Source organism: Heptranchias perlo, chromosome 11 (genome assembly GCF_035084215.1).
Source record: "Heptranchias perlo isolate sHepPer1 chromosome 11, sHepPer1.hap1, whole genome shotgun sequence".
NCBI lineage: Eukaryota > Metazoa > Chordata > Chondrichthyes > Hexanchiformes > Hexanchidae > Heptranchias > Heptranchias perlo.
In genome coordinates, this window is record NC_090335.1 from 23051484 (window position 1) to 23057849 (window position 6366).

The following is a 6366-nucleotide window of genomic DNA, read 5'->3' on the forward strand; positions in this document are numbered from 1 at the left end:
CATTTTGTAGTTCCATAAATATCATTTGCATCAAAGTTATAAATTCTACATATAGTATAATGTACTCCTGGTGTTTGTGTGTTTTTTATCCTTTTGTATGTTAGTCACATTACAAGAGACGGTAATCACAGATAATACCAAATGCACAATGAACAATGTGCCCTCCGCTTTCATGACACCCTTTGCAGGTACCAACAGGGAATATCCAAGAAGTTATATGCTTAGCTGCATATCACTCCATTTACGAAGTTAACCAAAATCCTATGCGCTTATACACCCCATGACATACACTTCAACAGGCACCAGCAGCTGCAGAGGCAGCAATTTTTTTCTAGCTGTTGACTTTTCCAAGATGCAGAGCATCATTGTCTTGAGTCATGTAGCCTAGGAACGGCTACCATTCCATTAGCTATTGCTCCTTGCCTGCAGTGACTGGTCTGCTGTACAACATCCCCTCCATCTTCCATGGATTGCAGCTGCTCCTCATCGAGAACCATGATGAGTTCTCTGGGTTCAAATGTTCTGCGTTCACCTCAATGCACAGTCCTGGGGGCAGAATTGAAGGGAAGAAGCTCCATAAGTGAGTTTAGACATAGCAGAATTAGACTGCCTAGGAAAGTCCCAGGCTAAATCCCTGGTCTGTGCTGAGCTAGTTGTTCTTGGCTGGGGCATTGGTAGCAGAATTATAATAGTGTCATGTGCTGCTGGGTTAGGGAGGGGTTCCTACCTCTGATCACTCTTCAGTGACCCTTGATGGAGTGAAAACAACCCTATAATTGAAAAAGCAAGCCTCTACTCATGTGAATAATAGCTATTTGGGCAAGGTACCAATGTTGCTGCGGAATTGTCCCACTGAGGAACTTCAGTTTTCTGGAGAGGACGACAATAAATAAAGCAAGCAAGATGCTGGTGTCTATTGCTAAATTAGTCCAGTTCAAATTGACAGAAGTTATACTGACACTATCCAAAGCTCTGGGCAGGCTGTGGCCGGAGTGCTACATACAGCTCTGGTCATTGCAAAGTAACCAGCCATCGCACCCCTAGAAGCTGTGCGGAAGAGGGCAACGCGATACATTCTTGGTGTCAGAAGGAAGAGCTGTGAGGAACAACCAGATAAGCTGGGACTCTTCGGCCTCAAAAAAAGTTTCTCAGAGGGCACTTTATAAAGGTGCATAAGAAAATAGATAGAAAAAATAAACCTGAAACAATACTTCTAGACATGCTAGAAAGGCAATTCAAAGGAGCAAGATTTGAGTTGTGAAGAGCAAGTTTAGAATACACATCAGAAAGTTCTTCACGCAGAGGCTGATCAATAACTGGAATGGGTTTTCTGGAACAGTGTTTGAGGCTAACTCAGATGTTGACCACAATGGTCCACACTACCGAAGAAGGATAATGGCAATACACCAGGAAATGTTAAGTGCACTGAGCTGCCAAGAAAATAGGTTATAAACAGGCCCACCAAGCGGTGTTGGAATTATAATTGGGAAACTTTGTCTGGGATGGTGATAAGAGTGATCTGTTTTAAAGTTTGACTTTAGTATTTCCGTGGTGGTCGGACTTTTCTAAAGGAGGTTTAAGGTTTAGGTTGATGCCCAAGAGTAAAGTTGTGACTTTGTACCCAAAGAGAGGTGAGATCATTTCTATGGCTATCAGAGACTCACCATTACAAGTCTGCCTCCAAGTCTCCCTGGGGGTGCGAAAGAAAAAGGAGATAGTGAGAGACGTACACGAAAAGAAAATGTGAGAGATAATAGAGTGGAACACACACAAACAGGGAGAGAGAGGAATACAGTTAAAAATAGAGAAACTGAGAAGCAGAGAGAGTAGAATGTAAATAGCAGAAAGGAGAAACCTATAAAAAGAAAGAAAACATGAGGCGAAAAAAACAGGCAAAAGAGAGTTACAAAGATGACGAGAAGCCGAGAGAAAGTTGCAGGAAGAAAGAGACTTAATTTTTATTTTTGTCCATGAGCAATGTCATGAGAGACTAAGTATATTAAATTTATGTTAACTGGAGAGCTGGGTTTCTTTAGCCTTAAAACATTTGCAATATTAAACAGGCTCTATTGTGATGACATGTTAAGAAATGAGAAGGAAATGCCTTGGTCTTTCTGAATAGTATGTTAATAATAGATTTCATCATCTCAATATTGCCCATCAAGAATGATCTCCATGGTCTTTTGCACACAAAGCCTGTAGATACTCTCCAGAAACTATGCACAGGAATTGGCTTATAGCTCCCTGCATTTACAGTGAATCTGGCACAGAATCATTCAATCAGCATTTTTTTTTTACTTCACCCCCATCTCAAATTTGACCCCTTCGCTCCTGGAATTGTTGGTGTATCGTTCTTCTGGTACCTACTCCAGTTGGCCATTCTTCATGTGTGAGACTTGACAATAGGTGTCACCTGGCTATTTGACTATGAGGAGAACATCAAAGCCTGCTCTTGTCATTGTCCAACATCCCCATGTATGTACTTTCTAGGAGGAGTGACTGGAGCTGGTATCTTGGCTGATTTTCCTAGACTGGGTCGCTGAAATCTGATTGTATTGCTCCCCCAGCTGAAATCAGGAAACTCAGCACGGACCAGTGATAAACCTGGGATCTTCCTGGTCTGTACGGTTCAGCACCACACAATCTTTAGCAACTGAGCCATCTACAGATTAATACGGATCAATTAACATCTTTGTATTCTAATGTTCCAATTATTTAAAAGTAATGTCTCATTGTGAAAGTATCTAGCAAATGTTACTCTTCTGCCTGTTCTCTCCTCTTCCTCTTTGTTTTTGTCACTCCTATCAGGGGACCTCTCCAGCCAGAAAAGGCCAGATCTAGTGCAGGTTCACACTCGGAACATTACCCTGCCTTTTGCGGATGCTGACCAACCTGTTGTGCAATTCCAGCATTTTCTGTTTTTGTTTCAGATTTCCAGGATTTGCAGTTTCCCTATTTATCTGAAAATGCCTCTATTCAATCTGATGAATATTCGTTGTTCAATTTCTGATACATGGGAGTCAGTGATTCAAATTTTACTTGCATTTGGGATTTCTCACTAATAAATACTTGAACATCTTATCCATCAAAACTCCCAATCAGATTGCACGTATGAATGTATGAACATTTGATCCCTGCAACTTCACCATCTCAACTGTCCTTACAGAAAGAAATCAGTGCTTGGTAAAAAGGTACCCTGGTGAGGATAGAGGGGTGTAATGTATTCAGTGGTTTATTGCAGTCTGGTTCAAGATCCTCTTAAGGCACCCAACTAGCTATTCATTATATCCATGCTGACTCACCATCTGTGCTGAATCCCTGTGTTTTTTCTTCACTAATTGAGATTTTGATGCTTGATATAATTTGTACAAAAATTCCTTTTCCAGCTGTTCGACATGGCACAGTCTGGGATAAACCTCAGGTCATTTTAATGTAATTAGGAAGGAAGGTTAGACTATGTTACTTAAATTATACACAGAGATGGTTGGATTTTGTAATGTTATACAAAAGGTATTGTACCATCTAGGAAGCTTATAATTATGACAGTATTTATGTATCGTCTAAAATATACAGCTGGATTTTTTTGTGTAAAGAGAACAGTTATTAAAAAAAAAATTACATGATGCACATTTGTTGTGGTCACTCAGTTGTAAGTTTACAGTTTATTAATTTTGTAGCAAGCTATTTAACAATGATGACTTGCATTTATATAACTTCTTTAGCATAGAAAAATGTCCCAAGAGGCTTTCGAGAGGCGTAATCAGACATAAATGGACACTGAACCAAAAAGGACATCTTAGGAGGGGTGACCAAAAGCTTGGTCAAAGAGGTGGGTTTTAAGGGGGGGCTTAAAGGAGGACCGGGAGATGCAGAGGCGGTAGAGTTTATGGATAGACTTCCAGAGCATGAGGCCTAAGCTGAAGACGAAGGGAAGGAGAGATGCACAAAAGGCCAGAGTCAGAGGAACAGAAGATTCTTGAAGGGTTGTAGGGCTGATGGTGTTTACAGAGATAGGGAGTGGCAAGGCAATGAAGGGATTTAAATAAAAAGATGAAAATTTTATGTTGGAGGACTGGGAGCCGACATAGGTCAGCAAGGACGGGAATGATGGGTGAGTAGGACTTGGTGCAGGATAGGATACAGGCAGCAAAGTTTTCGATGAGCTGAAGTTTAAAAAGTATGGAGGATGGGAGGTCAGCCTGAAGAGCATTGGAATATTCGAGTCTGGAGATGATAAAGGCATGAATGAGAATTTCAGCAACAGATGGGCTGAAGTGGAAGTGGACGATATTACGGAGGAGAAGTAGACCGACTATGTGATGGAGAAACCATAGGGTCGATAGTTCAGCTTGGGGTAAAATAGGATGCTGAGATTGCAAACAGTCTAGTTTAACCTGAGATAGGGGGAGGGAATCAGTGACAAGAGTATTGAGTTTGTGGCAGGGACCGATGTCTTCGATCTTCCCAATATTTAACTGGAATTGTGGCTAATCCAAGAATGGATGTCGGACAAGCAATCTGACAGCACAGAGGCAGTGGAGGGGTCGAGAGAAATAGTGGAGAGGTAGAGCTGGTTGCCATCAGTGTACATGTCGAAACTGAACCCATGTCTTTGGATGATGTTACCAAAGAGCAACATGTAGTTGAGAAAGAGGTGGGGGACAAGGATAGATCCTTGGGGGACTCCAGTAACAGTGCAGGGATGGGAAAAGAAGCCATTTCAGGAGATGGTCTGGCTATGACTGGATAGATAAGAGTGGAACCAAGCAAGGTCAGCCCCACAGAAGTGGACAACAGAGGAGATGCATTGGAGGAGGATGGCGTGGTAGACCATGTCAAAGTCTGCAGAGAGGCTGAGGAGGATGAGGAAGGAAAATGTACCATGGTCACAGCCACAGAGGATGTCATTTGTGACGATTGTTAGGGTCATTTCAGTGCTGTGACAGGAGTGGAAATCTGATTGGAGAGATTCAAACATGGGGTTGCGGGGAAGTTGGGCATAGATTTGGGAAGCTATAACACTTTCAAGGACTTTGGAGAGGATAGGGAGGTTGGAGATGGGGTGGTAGCTGGCAAGGACAGAGGGCTCCATGGTGGGTTTTTGAAGAGGGCGATAGCTGCAGTTTGAAAGGGAAGAGACAGTACCTGAGGAGAAGGAACCGTTTACAATGTCAGTTAGCAGGGAGCCAGGAAGGGAAGTTGGGTGGTCAGCAGTTTAGTGAGAATGGGGCCAAGGGAGCAGGAGGTGCGTCTCGAGGACAAAATGAACTCAGAGAAGGCATGAGGGGAGATAGAGAAACTAGAGAAGGATATGGGGAGGCAGTCTAAGGGTCAGGTTTGGCTTGGAGGTCAAGGAGAATGGAAGGAAGCAGCAGAGCCAGTTGAATGGATCTTAGTGACAAGTCCATGAGCTCCTCACACTTATAGAATCATAGAAGTTACAACATGGAAACAGGCCCTTCGGCCCAACATGTCCATGTCGCCCAGTTTATACCACTAAGCTAGTCCCAATTGCCTGCACTTGGCCCATATCCCTCTATACCCATCTTACCCATGTAACTGTCCAAATGCTTTTTAAAAGACAAAATTGTACCCGCCTCTACTACTGCATCTGGCAGCTCGTTCCAGACACTCACCACCCTTTGAGTGAAAAAATTGCCCCTCTGGACCCTTTTGTATCTTGTTGGAGGTGAGGGTGGAAGAGACAGAAGACAAGGGCTTCAGAGGCAAACGGTAGATTATTTTTAGTCTCCAGGATGATCCTGGAAAAGTGCTTAGTTTTGGCAGTGGAGATTGAGGGCTGCCAGTACTTGATGTGGTCCAACCAGATACGGTGATAGATAGCTAAACCAATTGTACACCGGATGCACTCAAGTCTGCATTCCTTGTACTTGAGGGAGCAAAGATGGGGGCCATACCAGGTAGAATGGGCAAGATGAGAAAGAGTAAAAGTTTCACTGGGGACAAGGGCATCAAAGGCAGAGGTGAATAACAGGGAGTGGTTGAGCAGTTCGACAACTGGACAAGTATTGTGGTCAATGGAATGCCAGAGGCTAGGCAGTTGGGAGCTTGAAAGTGAAATTGTAAGTGACTTGGGGACAGTCTTTTACGGATGTGGACACAGAAGGCAGTGTGGTTGGAAGGGGGCCAAGCTTCAGTCAAAAGCATGACGTCGGTGCAATTATCCACAATAAAGACATGGATGGCAAGGGTCTTGTGGGCAAAGGAACAGACATTCTGTAGGGAATGTGGAGAGGGGAGGTAATTGTTGATCCATTGGCAGAGTCCAAGGAGGCACTAGTGAGTGGAGTGAGTGGCACGGGAAGGAGGTTGGCGAGATTCACACTCAGTAGGCATGCTGGGTGG